Source organism: Pteropus alecto, unplaced genomic scaffold (genome assembly GCF_000325575.1).
Source record: "Pteropus alecto unplaced genomic scaffold, ASM32557v1 scaffold86, whole genome shotgun sequence".
Classification (NCBI taxonomy): domain Eukaryota; kingdom Metazoa; phylum Chordata; class Mammalia; order Chiroptera; family Pteropodidae; genus Pteropus; species Pteropus alecto.
Window position 1 is genome coordinate 20,229,167 of NW_006442109.1, and position 21,735 is coordinate 20,250,901.

At 38.3% G+C, this 21,735-nt stretch overlaps 1 long non-coding RNA gene across 1 annotated transcript; it reads right to left on the reverse strand.

The window, feature by feature from the left end:
* Positions 1 to 20,002: 20,002 nt before the first annotated feature.
* LOC112469554 lies at positions 20,003 to 21,723 on the reverse strand. The gene is made up of 2 exons (XR_003042672.1): positions 21,677 to 21,723; positions 20,003 to 21,335 (listed from the first exon to the last, which is right to left on the reverse strand). It is a non-coding gene; the product is annotated as an uncharacterized LOC112469554 (long non-coding RNA).
* Between the last annotated feature and the right edge of the window lie 12 nt (positions 21,724 to 21,735).

Here is a 21,735-nt window from a genome sequence, read left to right on the forward strand (position 1 = left end):
CTTCTCCGACTCATCGAGGGAGTGCGGGGCCCGCGGACAGCCCCCAGTGTCGGCTCAGGTCTCCGGCTGTGCTGGCGGCAGCGGCGTCTCCGAGGCTCTCGCTTTGCCGCAGTCGCCGCCATGTAACCCCGACCCGCGAGAGAGGGCGAGGGAGAGGGGGCGCGGCCTCCCGGAGCCACGCCCCCGCACGTCACAGGCTCACTCCACGGGTTCCCCCGCCCCCGCCCGGCCCCGTGAGCTTGCACGCGGCGGAATTTCCAACGCCCGTGACTCGGCGCCGCGCGTCGCGGGGGTGGCTGGAGAGGCACGCGGGCTCGTCAGCCGCCTGGGTGGGCTGCGCCGGGGGTCCGGCGGGGAGGTGGGCAGACGGGCACTCTCTGCTCCGCTACCTTCCCCACCGCTCACAAAATGACCAAACTGCTTACGAGCGTTTCAGTGCACACCTACTACGTGCAAGGCACTGAGAAAGCCAAGAGGAATAGGCCGGGAACAAGAAGGTTGAGCCTGAAGACCGACTGGCTAGAAGGCAGCAGCCGATTTAAAAGCACACGCGTTAGAGGCCAAGTGCCAAGAAGGCCGTTAATTCAGCCTGAGAGTGAATTAGGACTTCTAACTGGGGTCGCCACGTGACCTTTTCGCAGGATCAGAATGAACTGATATAACCAGAGGAGGTGAGGGGGAGGGTATTCTTGCAGAGGGAACAGTATGAACAAAGACTGGGAGGAGAGCACCTAGCTTGTTGGAGGTCCTGGGACTAGGCCAGTTTGACTGAAGCGTAGAATTTGGGAAGAGGTGTCCTGGGACGTGGGAATCGGTGGATTGGTACCTTCTTCGGCCCACTTGAATGAAAAGCAAACTTATTGTATTTCTCAGGGCTCATTGAGTCCAAGGAGCCTTTTCAGTGTTTATGTGAAATTTATGTAGGTATTTATGAAATCAGACGTTGGTCAACATTTAGTTTTTTTAATGACTTAATCCTATTCCTAATGAGAACCAAACGTTTGGCAGCCATTATCCGTTATTATACTCATCTTCAAGCTTAAAGCCTGAAAGGCAAAGACCACTTTAAAGGTCACATAGTGGCCTGAAGTTAAGTGATTGGGATGGAGCTCGAATGTTTTATATTTAAAATATTCTGAGTACCAGGTGTGAAATGGACATGGTGAGTAAATAAAACCAAGAGAAAGGGGAGGCTTGTTCCAACTACAAGATTTCTAATTTGTGGATGCAGCCTCTCTACAACAAGAGCTTCTTCCCTATGACCGTTATACATCCCTTACTGATTGAGATTGGGCTAAATTTATGATATAACCGTTTAGGGTGAGTGGACACAGGAAGGAGAAAGTTTGAAGCAAGCCCAGAAGAGTAAACAGTTGTTTGATAAACCCAATAGAATAATCTTGTTGAGGAGGGGGCTTTTTTATCCTGAAGAAGGCAAGGTCGGTCAATAGTCTATTGTTCAGAAAAATGGACTTTGAGGAAGTTCCTGAAACTGCAATTACGTTATTTGCAACTTCCTGGGCAAGAATTTCTTGAAATTAAAGTCAAGTTTACACAAACGGTTGAGCTACTAAGTCATGTTAACCTAATCAGTCTTAGCTTTTAATCCTATTGTATAGCTGTAAATAGTTTCCATTCTTAGTAGTTTTTCACTGCTTCATTGGTGAGTAGCGAAATCATTTTGGTGGTTTATGACCTGCACATTTTTCTTAACGAAATAGCAAATAACTAAAGACCATATCCATAACAGAGAGTAAACATTGTTTTGTGAAACTTTTGTTTCAGTTATGTATCATATTTCAAAAGTCTACAGTGTTATTTATGACATGCCATTATTTTATGTACTATTAAGAAAGTGAAAACTCTATTAGAATATGATAGCCTATTGCTACATCTTGATTTCAGAGATATTAAAATGGAGGAAGTACTTCTTAAAATTAATGAAATATAAGATATATTTAAGTGTGCCAATTGGTTCACAACATAAAATGTATTTCTATTTATTGCTCATTGTTGCTATGAGCTATGCTATTGTTAAAAGAGTTTGAAAGCCCTTGTTGTAGTGGAAGAATGCAAGAGAGGAGCAGGTAAGTACACCATAAGGCAGCATGAGATGAGTGCTTCCTGAGCAGAGGTGCAAATTACCTGCTCTTGTTGGAAGGAACAATTGATGACAACTGGCGACATCAGGAAAGGTTCAACTGGAAGAGAGAATAGAGCTGGGCTTGGTTCTATCATGAAGTATCAAGAAGAGGACATTTCTGGATGAAAGAGCAGAATGTACAAAGAGATGGATGTACCTGGCACACTTTGGAAAATGGGAGCAGTCTGACAGGCCCAGGGGAATGAAGGCAAGTTAGCAACAGACTGAGAAAGCCTTGATTAGATGCTAGAACTTTGGGATTTATGCTAAAGGCAGTAGGAGAGGAATTTAGATGATACGACTAGTTTTTAGAACAATAATTCTGGCATGAATGGGAAGGGTAGATTAGATGAGCAAGAGGGTGGAAGTAGGGATAGGGTAGGAGAATCCATTGTTTTTTCTGCCCTGTATCCAGTCTGCTTTACTATGGTAACAATACTCTGATGTCCTTTAAGGAGCCACCTTTTCCTGTGTACAATAGTGCCCCTGTATCCACGATTTCACTTTCCTGGGTTCAGTTACCCATGGTCAACCATGGTCCAAAAATATTAACTGGAAAATTCCAGAAATAAACATCTGTAAGTTTCAAATTGCCCACTCACCTGAGTAGCATAGTGAAATCACAAGCCGTCCTGCTCCATCCTGCCAGGGATGTGAATCATCATCTTCTCCGGCATATCAGTGTTGTACACGCCCACCAGCTTACCCATGCTTTAGTCACTTAGTGGCCATCTAAGTTATCAGATGGACTGTTGAGGTATCACAGTACTTGTGTTCAAGTAACCTTTATTTTACTGAATAATAACCCCAGAGCTATTTAACTTTTATGACAGTATATTGTTATAGTTGTTCTATTTTATTATCTCTGTTGTTAATCTCTTACTGTGCCTAATTTATGGATTAAACTGTCATTGGTATGTATGTATAATAAAAAACATAGTATATATAGGGTTCCGTGTTATCCATGGTTTCATGCATCCACAGAGGATCTCGAAACATATCCCTTGTGGGTAAGGGAGGGACTATTGTGGGGCATGCTTTATGAGCTACAAAATAGAGATTGTGTCATTTTGGTGATTTCACATAGGCGTTAAATGCTCTTATATTTGTATAACTGGCATTGTACAATATAAAAATTCTAAAATATATGGTAACTTAAATTTTTAATTTTTCCTTACTTAGAATGATATTAAAGTTATAAAAGTTAACTATCCATCTATCTAAATTTAAAACCATGACACATCAAGAGAGAGACCAGAAAAGGAAAAAAGCTTTATATTTTAATACCTTTAGCCACATTTTTTCTCCTACTTTTCAAACAAGGAGCCCCAGAAATTATGTAGCCAGCTTTGAATTCTCCCTCCAAAAGGGTTCCAACAGCCCTATTCTGAAGCAAGTTGTTCAAGGAAAGACTCCCCACCTTCCCTCACCCCTCTCACTGACCAGACTAGGGCAGGAGAGGTGAAAGAATGAATATATCTCTGCCCTGTGGATAAGGCACCCAAGGCCATAGCGCCCAGCTGCCCACACTTAGAGGCTGCATTTCCTATAGTACACACGCTGGATTCGTTTACTCATGGAGGTAGGAAGTGGAGGTGGAAGGAAGACCTTGTTCTGCGGCTGAGACACATTTTCCCATAGAAACAGTGTTGTAGGTCACAATTCTCATCCTCTTGTGGTCGAGCTACATGTGGGCTAAATAGGCTTCTAAGAGTTGGCCTAAGAACCTAACCAGTATTTGTCACATTGTTTCTCTGGGGTAAATGCATTTTCAGTTTCAGACCACCAAGTTAGAAATCAACTTTTGGGAGCATAATTCAGTCATATAGGGAGGGACTCTGTATCTTCCTAGCTCAGAAATGCTGAGACCATAGAGAAAGATGGTGTCTGTAAGACCCAGGTAAAAACTAAATGTTAATGAGAAGTTATAACTTCACTTTATCCTCTGGGTGGTATGAAGAGTCCAGTCTTTAAAATTTACAGCTTGAAGAACTTGAATGCAGGTTCACCAGGGTAGATTGATCTCTGGTAACCAAAATATCAGCCAAACCCCAGAGACTGTGCACTATAAACCAGATGCCAATCCTTCAAGAACACAAGAAAAGCTGTGCTGAGTTAGACTAAAGATTCATCCAATCTGGTATTCTCTGACAATGATTGTTAACTTGTATGTTTTTATTCATTGTAAAGTCTAGTGTTGATCAAGCATAGTGCCCGAATATAGTGTTCTCTCAATAAATGTTTGTTGAAAATGAAATGTTTTTGAATATTGCAGTTGCCCTCTATGACATAAACTTCATAAAGGTAAGGATTTCCTCCAAATAGTCACTTCATTTAATCCTATTTTTTAAAGCAAATTTCTCCTTAGGAAATTTATTTGGTTATTTTAGTTGCCCTTTTCTCTGATCTGGTATACCTACTAGGCTCTTTTTTTAAGGTTTCGAGGCAGAAGTAGATGAATGATTCCAGGTATAGCTTCATTATCATTTTGTCAAAGGTAGGACAAAACGATTTTGTCAAATTTTTCAGTTTTGTTTACCATGTTCTTAGCAATGAGGCCTAACATTTTATTGTTGTATGACTTTAGGAAACAGTCACCGATAACTCGTTCTCTTTCTTGGAATAAAACATAGCTCCAAGCTCATCTTCTTTTAAATATACTTCAGACTAACAATTGTAAGTGCATTATCCCAAGTCAGTACAGAATGAAATTCATTTGCCATACTTTGCCCATTCACATATTTTTGTGCAATTTACCCTTTCAGTTGAGATCCATCTGCTTGGTATTTACTACTCTGGAGAGCTTAAGAACATCTCAGCCCAGTGACTTTTCTTCTATGAGCCCACTTTCGGACAGTTCATAAAAGTTTTAAATAAGACAAGTCCCCCAGCAGTAACTCTTGAGGGCACCACTCTGAAACTGGAAGAATCCATCTGGTATCCTGGCACCAACAGTAGTCAGCAGACCGGGAGACTGGCCCCAGTTCTGCCACTTACTAATTGTTAGACTCCAGCAAGTCATTTAATCTTATCTTTAAAATGGTATAAATAACACCTGCCTCATCTCCCTTTACAGGGTCGGTCCAGGGATTATAGGAAATAATATATGTGAAAACACTCTGAAAATGCTAAAGGGCCATCCTGGATAAACAAGAGGTGTTATTAATATCTCCATCCAGAAGCTTGCCTGTTTAAAACATGGTTTTCTGAAGTTAAGCCAGCTCTCTCTTTAATTCAGTTGATTCCACATATATTTAAGTGCCTGCTTTAAGATATAACTTTCTCTCCATTTTCTTGGTAACGTATTTGGGTAGGGCTTTTTTTCCATTTTAATGTGTAAGTTGACAGAAACTTTTTAAAAAGTGTAGCATTCGGTGATTCCATGCTTATTTATCCTTCAAAGAAATATGGTCAAATAGTTAAGCATGAGACATGCTCAAGCATGTTGCTGCAAGGGGAGAAGGCCAGAACACAATCTGCTTGCATCTCCCACAGAAAGCAGGAGTGCCTTCTACTCTCAACCTGGGAGAGACAAAAGAGAAAGTCCAGAGGCGGGCACAGCTGAGGAGACAGTGAGAAGGGAATGAGGAAAAACTGTATACGATGTCTCAGATCCCAGCAATCAGGATTATAATAAATAGATTTACTTACCTGACAACAGTTTAAGGCAATCTCCTTTAATTTAGCCAATGGTCCATTCAGCAAAGAAAAATTTATTTCATTTTCAGAAGCCTCTGATGAAGGTTTATAGATACCATTCCAAAGGAAAGAGAAAAGGCAAATAATTCTTGGGGAAGAGGGGAAAAAAGGCAATTTTTAAAAATGATTTAGCTGTACAGCAGGCTATGAAGGAAGAAAAAGAGATTAAAATGGTTCTTTCCCTCCTCCCTCTATGACTCAGAGATTAATCCTAAAAATAATCTTCATCCCAGTATGAGGAAGCTGAACAAAGACTCGCATCTTCACATTGCAGCTTCCATGATGGCCTTGGAGAGGAAAGGAACAAAAGGAAGAAGGAAATAGGAAATAGTAACTATTAGAGATAATCTGGAAAAGACTTTACCTACTCAGAAGTGGTGAGGTGAAACTGAAAGCCAGTTTAGCTGTAATGAAGCAGACATTTTCTGTTCTTGCCCTATTTTGAGAGATGTTGCATCAGCAAGTATACAGCCTCAACTTGCCTTTTCAGGCTTATCTCCCACTAACTCTCCTGGTGATCTGTACTTTACTCATTCAGATGAATTTTTATCTTTCAACATCATACCCCCTCCTTTATATCAGTAATAAGATGCTCTTTTTTTAGGTGTTTCCTTAGTCACATTTAATTTAAGTATGTTCACTTAAAAGTTTTTTTATTTTGAAAGGATTTCAAACTTATAGAAAAGTTGCACACAAAGCATTATAATGAACTTTCTTTTTTTTTTCCTGAACAATTATGAGAGTAAGTTGCTAACGTGATATCTGTGGTGGACATTGAGATGCATTGACCAGATGCCCTTCATTGTTGTCTAGCTGTGGGAACTGTGGTCAGCACACAGCTGTCAGCTGTCATTTCCTTCATGGTTTGCCTCATCTTCAGAGAGCCACCTTGCCCAAGGAGGCCCAAATCCAGTGACTGATCAAGGCAAGGATAGAAAGACTTGGCTATTTCAGCCCTGTGCAGGACATCTTTGATGGGCCCTTTCCACTCAAGAGCTCTCACTGGGGTAAGCTGAGGCTATCAGCTTGCATCTCAGATCAACTTCCTCCTCTGCCCAATCCTCTTTCTTTCTCTACCCATCCATAGATACTGATCCTAAGAGTGCTACCAAATAATTATCCTGAACACTAAAGTCTATCTTAGAGTCTGCTTGCTGGAAAACCCAAACTACCACAGTTGGAGCCAGGAAAGGTCTGAGAAGGCAGATGATAAAATGGGGTTTTTGAGATGGTAGGAGGATCTCATCACTGGTGACAGATGAAGCACAGATAGGCCTGGCACAAGGTGGCAACCAGTTATTAAAACTTTCTCCAATGGTGAATTGGAATGTGTTAGATGATGCAATGTATGAAGGAAATAGTAACTATAAGGACAATGAATTGGGTGGTTATTGCTTAGTGCTCTTGAAGCTCTAAGAAAACAAAAGAAAACAAAATGCTGAGAGAGTGACTAGCAGGTAACCGAATGCCAAGTGTGAAAGCCTAGAGAGTGTCTTTGGTAGCATGTAAAGAGGCTTTCTGTGTGGAAGGGCAGGGGAGCTGAACTAAATGTTTAATGTGTAAATTGCTGAAAAAGTTAAACATAAAGTTACTCTTTGACTCAAGAGAAATGAAAACATATGTCCACATAATTATACATAAATATTAATGGCAACAATATTCATAATAGCCAAAAAGTGGGAAAATCCAAATGTACATCAACTGATAAGTGGATAAATGAAATATGCTAAATCTACAGAATGGAATGAGACATTGATACATGCTACAACGTGGACGAACCTTGAAAACATTATGCTAAGTAAAAGAAGGCGAACATAAAAGACCACATACAGTATGATTTCATTTAGATGACATGTCCAGCATCAGCAAATCCATAGAAACATAAATAAGTAGTTGCCAGGTGTTGTCAATAGGGGAGAATGAGGAATGACTGCTAATTGGTACAGGGTTACATTTCGGCTTGATTGAAACTATTCTAAAATTGATTGTGGTGATGGTTGCACAGCTCTGTGAACATACTAAAAAACCACTGAGTTGCACTCTTTGAAATGTGAATTTTATGTATGTGAATGCTATCTCAATTTTTTAAAAAGGACTCAGAGAAAATGGATGTACTGGTGTGGATATACTATATAAGGCCAGAAAACTCTCCAGATGATGACTGCTCCACGGGGGACTTGGAGAGTACACCATCTACCAAAGCAATAAAGCATTGGCAAAAGGGCACCTGAATCACTATGAAGTTCATGGCGGATCTCTTTTGCAGGCTTGACTCACGGTAGGAGATGCTTTTATATAACTGAGCTTATTAGAAATGGAGATAATACAACCCAGAAATAATTGCGCTACATACTGTCAGAAGCTATGTGGACAAAATTATGATAATTAGTGGCAAGATGAAAATGAGAACCAGGGGCACCTGATCCGTAGAGAGAATTATGGAGAGAGTTAATAAAACATGGTGTCACTTACTGAGAAATAGATGGGCAGCCAGTAAGGGTATTGCTCATTCTGTACAAACAAAAGAAAACAAAGAGGATGAGGAAATGGAACTATTTGGGAGCAAAGTTTTTATATATTATTGAAATTTAAGTATCAACTTAAATTAATCTGAACTAGTTTCTTATGAATTAAGATTTAACTGTAATCTCCAGGGCAACCACTAAGAAAATAACTCAAAAAATATATGTATATAAAGAAATGACAAAGAACTAAAATGGTACATTGGAAAATATCTTTTTAACACAAAAGAAGGTAACAATATAGGAACAGAGGAACAGAAAGGAATGGCATATAGAAAAGAAAGCAAAATAATAGATGTAAATCCTTCATATATAAAATGATTCAGCCAATAGACTCCACCTCTGTCACTGACCGCACTATTTCTTGTACAATGGATATGTGAATGAAGTAGCCATGGTAAAAGAGATTGAGGCTATTTTGGGCCCAATAGCATAGGTTCCTATTTATCAGGGCTGATATAATTATTGCCACTGGCAAATGTCCAGCTTGATAGAAAAAGATCATTAATGAGCTCCTGATATGATAACCTTCCTCAAGAAGATCAAGCAATCTTGATCTTGGCAAGCTGACTCCTTTAGGACTCTTCTACTCTGAAAGGGCCAGTGATTCATTCTCACAGTGATTCATTACTTAGTGATTCATATTCTGGGAAAGGGTTTAAATGTCTTACCTTTAGCCTTCGCCCTGGGCTTATACAATGTTTGATCCACCAGCAAGGGACTTCACATAACATTGCACCAGACCAAGAGATCTAATTTACAGCAAAGAAGGTATGAGAGTACACCTGTGACCATGGTATCAACAGGCCATTTCACTTGCCGCAGCACCCTAAAGCCTGATGGAGCATTGGAATGCCTTGCTGAAGGCACAGCTGAAGTGTTAGCTCAGATGCAATGCTCTGTGAATGCCATCTTCCATAATACATTAAACACATTGAATCAAAGATCTTTATCTGGTGCTGTGTCCCCTACAGGAAGAATACATGGGTCTGAGAAGCAAAATATGGAAGTAAGAGTGGTTCTGTTTATCATCACTCCAAAGAGCCCTTAGGGAATTTATGCTTCCTGTTCCTGCTAGTCAGGACTCTGCAGGGTTAGAGGACTTGGTTGCTAATTTAGGGAATATTTCCACCAGAGGATATAACAAAAGTGCCTTTGAATTACTAAGTAAAACTGCTGCCTGGGCACTTTGGGCTCTAGTGTCCTGGGACACGGGGGCTGAAAGGAGAGGAGTAATCTTGGCAGGGGCATTAGCCCTGATCATCAGCAGTTAGGTCTGCTGTTATATAACAGAGGCAGGGAAGAATGTTTTTAGCACCCAGCTGGTCTACTTGGATGCTGCTTGTTATTCCCTTGCCTAAAGTTGCAATGGTAAATGAATAACGTAGCAATTAGAACTCAGACTCTTCTGGGTGAGAATCTAGATCATGCTCCTTTGTAAGTCAACAAGGCCAAGAGAAGTGGTCACTAAGAATGAGAGAAACTTAGAAAGGATGATTGAAGAGGGAGGCTGTAAGTTTAAATTGCAGCTCTAAGACCAGAAGCTATTGGAGAAGCTACTCCTCAACATATATGAAGTGGATGTGAGAGCAGCACAGGGAATGAACATGGAGGTGAGCCACTGAGATTTCCCTTTGCAGAAGAAAGTCTTGTCCCAGCTACTTGGAGTACTGTCAGCAGACAGCCTTCAGTTATCAGCTTCTACAGCTGCAGAGAGCTGCCTCATCAAAACTCATGCCCTTTTGGGGGACAGCTCACATCCGATGACTGATTAAGGCATAATTTTAAAGCCCAGTCACTTTACCCTGGTTTGGGACAATGACGAAGGGCAATTTCAGCTCCAGAGCTCCCTGTGGGGTCAGCTAAGGCTGCTGGGCCTTCCTTACACGCAGCTTGCTTTTCCTTCTGTCTATGCCTGTTTCCTTCTTCTCTACCACAGGTGTCAAGCCCAGGCACTCCCTAGTAAACATCCTGAACACTAAACTCTGACTCAGAGTCTTCTTCCTGCAGAGCATAAACTGTGAAAGTGCCCCGTCATCCCAAATACTTTAGTGTGTGTATCTTACTAATGAGAGCATTCATCTAGATAATCCCAGTTCAACTATCAAAATTAGGAATTTAACATTGATATGTTACTATCTAATCCTCAGGCCTCATTCAAATTTTGTCAATGGTCCCAATAATATTCTCCTTATAGGAAAAGGATCCTGTCCAGAAATTATGCATTGCATTTAGTCGTGGCTTCAGTCTTCTTCAGTCTTGAACAGTTCCCTAATCTTTACTTTCATGACCTTGACACTTCAAGATTACAGGCCACTTATTTTTGCAGAATGTTCCTCAATTTGGGTTTGTCTAAGGCTTTTTCATAATCAGATTCAGGTTATGTATCTTTGGTAGAATTATTAGAGAAGTGATGCGGTGTTCTTTTCATTACATCCTATCTGGTGGCATATGACTTCGATTTGTCCCATCACTAGTGATATTAACTTAATTAAGATGGTGTCTGCCAGGGCTTTCCACTCTAAAGTTAGTCTTTTTCCCCTTTGTAATTAAGTATTTGTTTGGGAAGTACTTTGAAGCCATGTAAATATCCCATTCTTCATCAGACTTCTTGTTTATTCTTTTATTTATTCATATTTGTATTAGTTAAGGAATTCTCATTTTATTCTATGAATTATAATCCATTACTATCATTATTTTTACACTCAAACCGTTCCACATTTGGCCAGTGGAAGCCCTTTCAGGTTGCCTTTTTTATCCTTTTCACATATTTCCATCATCCTTTTTGCACTTCCTTGCCTGCTGCACAAGATAGTCCAAGCTTATTTTGTACTTTCCCTGCCCTAGCCCTGGAATCTGCCATTTCTCCAAGGAGCTCTGTTTCCTTTTGGTGGTAGAGAACGGCATTTAAAAACTAAGTTCTCAGTATTAGGTGTTCTCGTTGCGATTGAGGTATCACTGTCCTCAGACCTGTACAGTGTACAGAGCTAGGGATAATATGAAATATACGTGTATGTATGTTATATAAGTATACATATATGTGTGTTTACACAAATATATTTACTTCTATATTTCTATATCTGTATATATTCAAAATCTTGAATGCACAGAGATAGCTCCAATTCCAATCCAACTAGTTCAGTCTGTTTTTTTTTTTCACTTTTCATATATATATATAGCTACTATCTCTGCCAGTGAGAAACCTGATTCCCATTATCCTTAATATGACTTCTTACTCATGATCGATCCTTCTGTATACAATCTTCTTTGGTCTTCCCTCCCCACAGTGTGGACACCCTCCTCATCCTGAACCGGCTGCTGCTCTGCCTGGGTACCTTCTATATCTTGCTTGGGCACCAATACCTCAAGCCGACCTCCTCACCCCACCCCACATAGTCACCCTCCTCCCTCTGGTCTTACTCTGACAACTTGTGCCAGATGGCCTTCCTTCTTGGATGGCCTAATCACCCAGCTTGATCCCTGCACCCACTCTAGGCCTCCTCTCTCCCTCTTCCCTTTCCCTGCCCCATGTGGATAGCTATATTACCCCTTTGGGGCTCCAACACCTGGCACCAGGCTGCCCCTCTGCAGGGGCTCCATTCATTCTCTGCTCAGGATACCATACTGGTATCCCCCTCCTTGTGGGGATACCCTCCTCATCCCAGTCAGGCCACACACCATCTAGATGCTCTTTTCACCTCTCTTGGGCTCTGGCACCTGCACCAGGATGACCTATTCCTCAGAGGCCCTTCTCATACTCCTACCATGGCTCTCATGGCTCTACACCCCTACTACAGATACTTGCCTTGCTTGGCACCATGTAATAGTTTTTGGATTGATTTGTGCAGGAATGGGAAGACAGAGAATGGAAAGGTGGAGGAAGAAGTGGCAGACCATCAATTCATTTTTAAAGTTAATATTTTAGGATGTGGTTCCATACTGTAACAGTTAACACATCTGCTTCATAAGCAGAAGGTCCTGGGTTTGTGCCCCAGTGGAGCCATAGTCCATTGTCTGTGGCCATGCCACCCTGAACAAGCCCAATGTCTGATCTCAGAAGCTAAGCAAGGTGGAGCCTGGTTAGTACTTAGATGGGAGACCACCTAGGAAGACTAGGTGCTGTAAGTGTAAATAATTTTAAAAAAAAATAGAAATTAAGTTAATTTTTTATAGAAGCCTTTTTCTGTGGTTCACTTCTGTTTCGATTTTTGGTGAGATCTATTTCTGTCATCATGTCTTCTAGATTCATCTTTGCTGGGAGAGCCAGAGCTGCCCGCTCAGCCCATTCCTTGTCTATGATGGCCACCATTTCATTTTCCAGAACCAAATGGCTCACACAAGTCAATACATAGCAAGTTGCTCAACTGCAGATTTCCTTCTCTCACCATTCTTTTCAGTTGGGTTTTTAGGATAATATACAGATATTTGGGAAGAGAATATCTTGCTTCAGTACTTTCAACTTCTTTTTCATTTCTTTTATTCCACTTCCTGTAAGAACTCTGTTCATCTTGCTAGGTTAGTTTAAATGGAACCTCAGTTGACTCTAATTTCTGCTGTACTTTATCGCAGAGGAAGATACTTCGAATGTCCTAAAGCTGTATAGACCCCAGTAGGAATGGATTATTCACTGCTCTTAAATGTGCCCCAAGTTGTTCTACCTGTGTGCCTTTATTCATCCTTTTGAATGAATCTGTTTGCTTCTGCCTGATCCAGCTTCTTACTGTTTCTTTAAAGGCCAAAACCTTTCATCTTATAAGGTACACTTCACATGCTACCTCCCACCAAAGCCTTTCCCATTATCCCTAAATCCGAACCCCTTTAGAATTTTGCATGCATCCATGACATGTATCCTTCCCTGACATACTCTAGTTATCATTCCTAGGAGACTGGAAACTAGTTCCTTGGTTATAGGTACCATTTCTTTTCCATCTTTTTACTCCCCAGAGGCCTTGCATATGGTAGAGGCTCTACACATGTTTGTTGGATTGAAACATAATAAAGGTTTACATATTTTATATTAATTTTTCCTTACATAATACATTCTTCACAACAACTAAACCTCCTACCAGTCTTTTCTGGCCCGAGACCTACATTTTCTACTTCATATAAGAGAAAGCTGTTTACTTTTATCATCTAAAGGGCAAGTAAGTGAGGGCATTTATCTTTTTTTCTAACATGATGTAATAGGTTGTGTTAGTATTCCAAGAGATAAAAATCTATTCTCAAAGCAAATTCATATTTGCCTCTGGAAGCCTATATTTTTATCCTGCCTAAATGGTATACCATTCTAACTTTGGAAATTATTAAACATTGACATTGTCTCTAGAACATATGCATTACTTTGTGCAGTGAATAAAATCATATTTTCACCTGCAGAGAGATGGCCCCAATTCCTCACTCCCTGTAGAAATTATGTAACTACAGTTGGAGACCGATCTGCTTCTTTTCTGTTGGTCTTAGCTTGGATTCTAATAATCTGTTCCAAAGCAGGGTATTATATGAAAATCTAGGCTGCTTTGTCATATTTTTTCTCCATTTAACTGTTTATTGCAAGAGAAATCATTAGTCAACTCTTTGACTCAGATGTGTCTTCTCTTTTGTAGCCTTCTTTTGTGTGTGATAATAGCACACTACAGATGTGCAATGAATTATTTCACCAAATTAGTCTTAAGTGTACTTCACTTATCTAGGCTGTCATTATTAATCAGGCTGTGCTCAGTAGCCAAAAATATGGACTTTCAGTGTTCTCAGTTTGATCCTACTGAAGAATGTTAAGCTTCTCTTTCTATATGGTGCCTTGAAATTGGAAGAACTGATTGGAGAAGGAAAGATTGGGGACCATGAAGAGCTTTCCTGTATACTCACAGAACTCTTTCTGACATATCTGTGGTAGGCTAAATCAGTAAACATTTTGTCCATATACACTTGCGTATCTGTCAAATTATTTTCTCAAGATAAATTTCTAGACATGGAAATGTTGAATCAAAGAGTATACTCACTTACAATTTAGATAGATAATATCAAATTGCCCTTTCAAAAGGTTGTCTTATTTTTTTATACTCCCTTTACTAGTACATGATAATGCCCTGAAAAACATAATTTAAATGATTGCGTAGTGTTTCAGTTTATGATGTCTGATAATTTATTTGATCAATTTCCTACCATGGTGTTTCCAATGTTTCTCATTTCTATAAATAATGCTATAGTAAATACCCTTTTACATCTTCATGTGAATCTCTTATTTTCCTAAGATAAATTCTTTGATATGGAATTAGAGAGTCAAAGATAAGAATATTTCTATGACATTTTGATACATATTATCAGTTTCATGTCAATATTTAGAACTTACGGCTGTTTTTAAGAATTTATTTGATGCTGAAGAGAAAAAAATGACTAATGACTATTATTATTTTTTGAAATAAAATCTTATGGTTCTCAAATAAACTTTAGGCTGTTCACCCTTTAGTTACTTCTTTGGCATTTTAGGCCCAGAATGCTAACCTATTCCCTCATCCAAATTTTGTTTCTGTGTTAAGTAGCAGACAAAAAGTATATATACATATATGTATGTTTGCATCTTGGAAAGTTAAATGTATCCATATATCAATAAGAATCATTGTTAACCTAAAATGTCGCACCCATTTAAAGTAAGGAATTTAACCCAGCCCGTCATTACCCTAATGAGTAAGGAAATAAATTGCGGTCAAAGAAATAAAATCTTCACTGGACTCGTTAGGGAAATTTTGTCTTATGGAGCTGGACAAAAAATTTAAAATTTCCCAAAAAGGTAACAGTTACTTTATTTACGTGTATTGCATAATCAATAAATATATAAAAATGAGAGCATCCATAGTTGAAAAATATACCCTTTGTGTCCGTCAGTCTTAAAAGTACCGCTTTTTTACAATTGGAGAAAAAAGAGAAACCAAATGGAAAAAATACTTCTAGGTTTTGTTATAAGAAGTTTTTTTATTACTATCTAAAGGTAGTTAGATTTTCAAATCTCTTTTCTCCTTCACATCACCCTACTTCCCTGAGCCAATTTTTTGCTAAGGAAAGTTGGTAAGGATGTGTGTGCATGTAATTTTGCAGATGATCGAGGTCTTTTCAGGTATACCATCACCATCTTGTGGCCTTTTGCCATATTACCACCAAGGGTTCTAATACCCCAATGAATGTTTGCAATTGGAAGCATGAAATACTGTGTATCTCCTTTTGGAAATTCTTCTATGGATTAGATGAAATATGCTGAGGACCAGATACAGTCTGCATGCCAGGGGTTCCCACTGTACGGTGAGATATTTCTGCATTTATGCTGTGTTCTCATATGATTCTAAAACAACCGGTTGAATAAGGAAATCTAGTGAAGAGATTTAATTAGTTTCATTGCAAAGTGAAATTTTCAGTTTTATTTTGTGTATGACTTAAATCTGTTTTCGCAATTCCACTTGATTTGTAAGAATACTGGTTGGCAGGGGAGTCTATAAAATCACCTACCTTTTTTCTCTGTCTCTTTGGTTATATTGTTAGACTGTTTTCCCATTTTTGTTTCAATATTCCCCCATCTTAGTACGATCTTATTATGTTCTTTTTTTAAAAAACTTTTTTCTATCCTCTTCTCTTGTGGATGGAAAAAGATGTCACATCCATTTAAGGTCACACCCTTTGCCTTTGTCTCTTTAATCTGTTTTTCTCTTCTATTCTCTCCTTCCTCATACTTCTCATTTTCAGTTTCTTTAGTAGCCTTGCTGCTTGTCACTTTACTTAGTCTGCTTCCTCTACAAACACCCACACTCACAGCGACCCCACCCTCCCCTTTCTGTGTCCTCCTTTCTTTGTTCCTTCCCATTCCTTCCCCCATTAGTTGTTGTTGCCGCTGGGTGGTGTTGAGTGCACCGACCTCATCCGGTCTACTGCATGGGTCTTTTAAGGACATAGCTCCCTGGTAACCGTTAAGCTTCCGGGAGGAATCTAAATCGAATCTATTCAAGGAAGCCAGCCTCTAAACCTAACCCTAGATGCAAGAGGAAAAGTTTGAGAAGGACAACCTTTGCTTCAGTCCTAAGACATAGTTTCTGACCCATTACCTTCAGACTTTTTTCTCAACGTAAGTGCACATTTTCATATGAAGTGTACTGGGACATTTTCCAAGCTTATATTTGCCTGTTCAAACTTGCATTTGCATAAGAAATATTATTTATCAGTACTTTGGAGTTGACACTTGAATCTTATAGAAGTGAGTTAGATTAATGATGATAACAGGAAAGAGATTTGGGGAAAGGACTTGCTCTAATTTTGGAAAACAACTTAAATTTTATTATGAGAGGTATATTTATTTGTCTTTTTCCTGATTGCCAGAAAACTCTTCCATGAGGTAAGCAGTTTTACAGTTAAATAACTTTTATAACACCACTGAGTAAATAGAGCTCCTACCAAAAGTTATTTGAGCCCACCATGGATTATGACAATAACAACTTTCATCTATTAGCCCAAGAACCCCAGATTTACTCATTCTTCAAAATCTGAATACTTCTATAGTCATAGACTCCTGGATACCAAATTAGTAGAAAAACCATAGTTGAATAAAGGATATACATACTCTCTAAAAAAGGTTTCCCCCCTTATTCTAAAACTAATCCATGTTCATTGTAGAAAATGTAGAAAATGTAGAAAAGAACAAAAACTTAAAATCTCAGCATTCAGAGTTAACTAAGCAGTACTGACATTTTGGTATCTATGTTTTTAATACTTTTAAATTTAATTTTAAATACAATCACTTGGTACAAAATTCAAACATTTACAAAAAATACATGGTACAAAGTGACATTTCTCTCCTACTCCTATCTTCCAGTCTCCTAGCTCCTCTCCTTAGGGGCAACCACCATTTCCAGCTTCCATTGCAGTCTCCCAGAGATAGTCTATCCATTTACATGTTACACACACACACACACTTAAATTTTAATGGTAGCTTTTAACACATAACATCAATGTTTTTTTCTCCTTACTCATGTATCTTGGATCCTTCCATATCAAAACATAAAAATATTCATTAAAGTTGAAGTATATGTGTGACATTTTAAGAGTCAAGTAGTACTAAACTTAAAACATTAAATGTGTTTAACGACATTATGACTAAGCAAGTCTTATTAGCTATGTGGCCTACGGCAAAGCCACTCAGCTTCTCTGTTTCCTTCAGGATTTTCACATATAAAATCGGAACATAATAAGATCTTAGAGAGTTGTTGTTTCGATTGAGTAAGTTAGTTCTGGTCCACGACCCTTATTCATAATTCTGAAATCCATTTCAGAGCTCTGAAATGGAAAATTCTTTCATAACTCATTTGGTGGCAAATGCTGCCCAGAACTGACCTAAAGCTATTTAAAATTTTGTTTATCTCTCTTAGTTTGGATTTTCATACATTTTACCATACAAAATGAATTTTGATTAGAATACTGCTAAGACCCAACTGGATGTGTTAAATAATGAAGAATATATATATATATATATCTAAAATTTGAGAAAATATTTTAATTTTGAAACACATATGGTTCCAAAGTTTTTGGATCAAGGACTGTGGACCTGTATATAAAATAAAAAGCACTTAAAACAGTGCCTGGCACAAAGTATTATTTATTATTATCAGATGAGCCACATAGTATGCTGTATGTACATTCATTTTTTTTTCTTGGACTTAATAATTGCCTTGGTTTTCTGTTTCCTTAGTTTTAATGTGTCAGTTACAAATTACTACATACTAATTACAGAAAAATACCCATTCAAAATATTTGAATGTATAGAACTAAAAGTGTATATATTTGTAAGTTTATTAGTACAGTGTATTCCTTTATTGTGTTTCATCCTCCACCAAAATGCAAATTTCTGAGAACAGATATTTGGCCAATTTGTTTTTTGTTGTATCTTCAGAGCCTAGATAAGTTTCCGGCACAGAGAAAGCACTTATCCTTATTGGATGAGTAAATGTAGCGGGTATTCTATTAGTTCATTTCCTTCTTAGCCTACTTTCTCCTGGAACTTTCTGTCCTCTTACTCTAATCTTGACCAGCAGCCTTCTAGACCTGCAGGCCCAACTATCATCCTGGGAATTTCTTTTGCCTCTTTCCAATTTTGGATTTCTTGCCTGTAAAGATTTTCTTTTTCTAGGTTTTGTCCCTCATTTTAGTGGACTACAATTCATAGATTAAAACCTTTTTGAGTAACTCTTCCAACTGCTATTACTGTATAACAAAGCACTTCGAAAGTTAGAGGACTTATGCACCAATGCTCACTTATTGTCTCCTGGTTTCTATGAAAAGATCAGCTGGGCGCTTGTGGCCTGGTGTCTCCCACTGAGGTTGCATTCACACTGGAGCTGGAACCTTAAGAGGTCTACCACAGCTGAGGGTTAGTCAGGTATCTCTCTTAATGTAGTTTTAGGGCCTCTCCCTTGGGTTTCTCAGCGTGGTCTAGTTTGGGCTTCTTCAAAGAATGGCAGCCTCAGGGCAGTTAGACTACTTACATGGAAACTGGCTTCTCCCCCACTCCCGCCCCCAGCAATATCATTATTCTTTCCTTGTACTTAATGATAGTTTAGTGGATCTAAACTAGATCATTTCCTTTCAGGATTTTGTTTTCAAATTCTCCATTGTTTTCTAACTTTCAGAATTGTAGTTGCCCATTGTCATTTTGATGCCAGATCCTTAATATGCCCTCTAATTTTTCTCTCTAGAAGCTTTTACAATGTTCTCTTTATTCCCAGTATTCTGAAATTTCGGCTCCACCCTCATGACCTAATCCCTTCCCAAAGGCCCCACCTCCCAATACCAACCTTTGGCATTAGAATTTCAATATGAATTTTGAGGGGGATACCAACATTCAGACCACAACATTGTCTAAGAAATCTTTCCTGACTAAACCCATTCATATTGATAATTTTCTGGCTTTTGATTCTTCAGCATCTGTATATGGTTTATAATTTACTTCTGAAACTAAAATTCTTTAGATGTTTTAGATTGTTTCATTTGCCCCAAACTCTTTTTAATAGACAGAAATCACATTTGCTATTATTTTTATATTCCTATTTTTATATCCCTATAGCAACCATTGCAGAGGCCCAATTCAGTAAAGAATCTAATAAAGGCAGACCATGAGTGAATGCTTCATGTCTTCCAAGAAATAAGCTGCCTCACTGTTTAGAGAGAAACTCCAGGACTTCTTTTTTTTTAGTTCAGATCAAACTGTCTCTTCTAAAGGCTAGCTAGCTCCTTCTACAGTACTCAGAAATAAGCCATATGATCCTCCTTTGGAGTGCCAGCTTACCATAAATGGAGTGAATTTTCAGTTAATGCATTGTTTCATCAAGCTGTTGTTTTTCTTCTAAGTCTTTAAGACATTATACAAGTTAAAAAAATATATTCCTGTTTTGCAACTTGATATGAGCATATATTTTATAAAAGTTATTTTTGCTACCCTATACAAATGAAATGATACATTGTGCTGTTATGTAATCAACCTAGTTGAATCTCTGTACTTTGGGTGGGGGCATTGTGGTGTCTCAAAGGTTGCTATTCTGAGGATCTCTACCTTATGAAGTCAGAACATGGGAAAAAGAGACAACCTTTCCAAAACTGGGAAACAAGATAAAGTTACTCTGGACTTGTTTTATTCAATCACACACCTAGTAGATGAAATTCTTCACCCTGGAAGCAAATCGAGAGATTATCTTATCACTCAGAGTTAAATTAGTCAAACACAAACCCAATAGGATGAACTTCCTATCCAATAGGATAAATAAAAAGATTATTTTAACATTCAACGAAAGTGCTTTGGGTGTAACCTTAGGCAATCAGTACTAGAAAATTATTGTAATTGATTTAGCCGAAATCTAATTGCTTGTATTTTATCTGAAGACAATGAATAGAAGAGCGACGATCAGCATAAAGTATAGCAAAAATGAAAATCAAGGAACCAGAAATTATTTGTTTTGCACTATTCATACGGGATAAACACATGCATTCTGCTAATCATGTATATAGGCATGGTGATTCAGCATAACTCACTGGAATTTAATGTATTAAGATTTAATCAATGTACTTTTCGAGCATCGTACTCTAAATGAAAATGAAGCTGAATCACAAAGATTTTTTTCCAGCATTCCAGAAAGTTTTAAAGTAATCTCATCTACTACTCTTACATCATCCACTTTATCCCAATAGCTCTAGGACTGATAACATACCCAGTCTACTTCTTGCCCATTTGAACCGTCTGGCATTCTTACTTGCAACAAAAATATATCTCATAATCTCCAAACTCAAAATTCATGTTTTTTGTCCAAGATCAAAACCCTCAATATTGGCCTAATTAGGTAATATTTTAACACAGGATGTACATTTTTTAAAACTAAAATTAAAGCTTTCCAAAAGAGAACTAATTCTTTAATGTGTGCAAGTCACTTCATTTCTTTCATCTCCTGTAAAGCAAGAAGGTTTACCTAGCACTAACCTATTATGAAAACTCTATTTTTTTACATTTAAAAAATACATTTACTATTTTTTAAATACATTTTACAGTGTATAATTGTAGCCATATTTCCCAGCAAAACAATTTTTTCTTGGCAAAATAAACAAGTCAATGGAGCCCTCTGAATAGTGTGTTCTAGCTGAGGCTGCAATCCATTAGTAAATCATGAAATCAATTTAGTGGTACAACATTAAAAATGAAAAAAAGCTGAAATAGAATAGAGAATAAAACATCTTAGACTACCTCTTAGTGTTTCAATTTTTTACATGAAGTGTGAGTTAGGATGGAAAAAGTAAGGTATTTGAGATACCCTCAAAAGATGCTCTAAAGATGTGGTTGTCAGAGTGGTCCAAGGAAGACACTTTTAGGGGAAGAGACTCTGGAGGGTCCTCCCTTTCCTGATTACATGTCTGTATGAGGAGAGATTTTCTTCACATGCGTCAACCAAAACAGACTGAATATAAAAGCAGGTAGAAAATTCAGCTGTCGTCTTTTAAACTGGACATTAAAGACATTTTTAAAGCTGTAAAACAATTCCACTCTTCTAATTTTTTTCTTAGAAAAAATTGTCATTTAAAATTTAAAAATGGTATTTAACTTGTTATTTTTAAATGAGTTTTAAAAAATTTATTCTTTAATTACTAATGTGGTAAATAGCCATAGATTATTATCCACACAAACAAATGAGCTTTGGAGTTCTCAACAATTTGACAACTACTGGTCAATATGAAACAAAGGACTTCGTGACTCCTGGCTGGTTTAACACGGTCAGAGAGGCCTTTCTGGGGAGCATACCAAGCACCGCCCACTCCACCGACAACCAGACAGAGGACAGTCCGACTCCCGCTGAGAAT